We start from the raw sequence: 260 nt of genomic DNA on the forward strand, positions 1-260 counted from the left end.
CAGGGTGCTGCTCAGGCCCGGGGCGACGGCTCAGCCTTGCACCCCCCCCCCAACACATCGCAGAGGCTTAGCAGACCCAGCAGCCATTGCCTGGCCGATGTCCCCTCCAGCCATGTCCCCTCTGGCCAGGGGTGACCATGGCCACGCTCGCTGGGTCAACCCTGCCTCTGCTCTGTGCTGTGCCACAGCATCTGGCTGCATCCCCTGCACACCTCCAGCAGGGACGGCACTGCGGCGGGGGCGGGGGGGGCCGGCCACAA

Source organism: Egretta garzetta, unplaced genomic scaffold (genome assembly GCF_000687185.1).
Source record: "Egretta garzetta isolate BGI_Z169 unplaced genomic scaffold, ASM68718v1 scaffold143, whole genome shotgun sequence".
Classification (NCBI taxonomy): domain Eukaryota; kingdom Metazoa; phylum Chordata; class Aves; order Pelecaniformes; family Ardeidae; genus Egretta; species Egretta garzetta.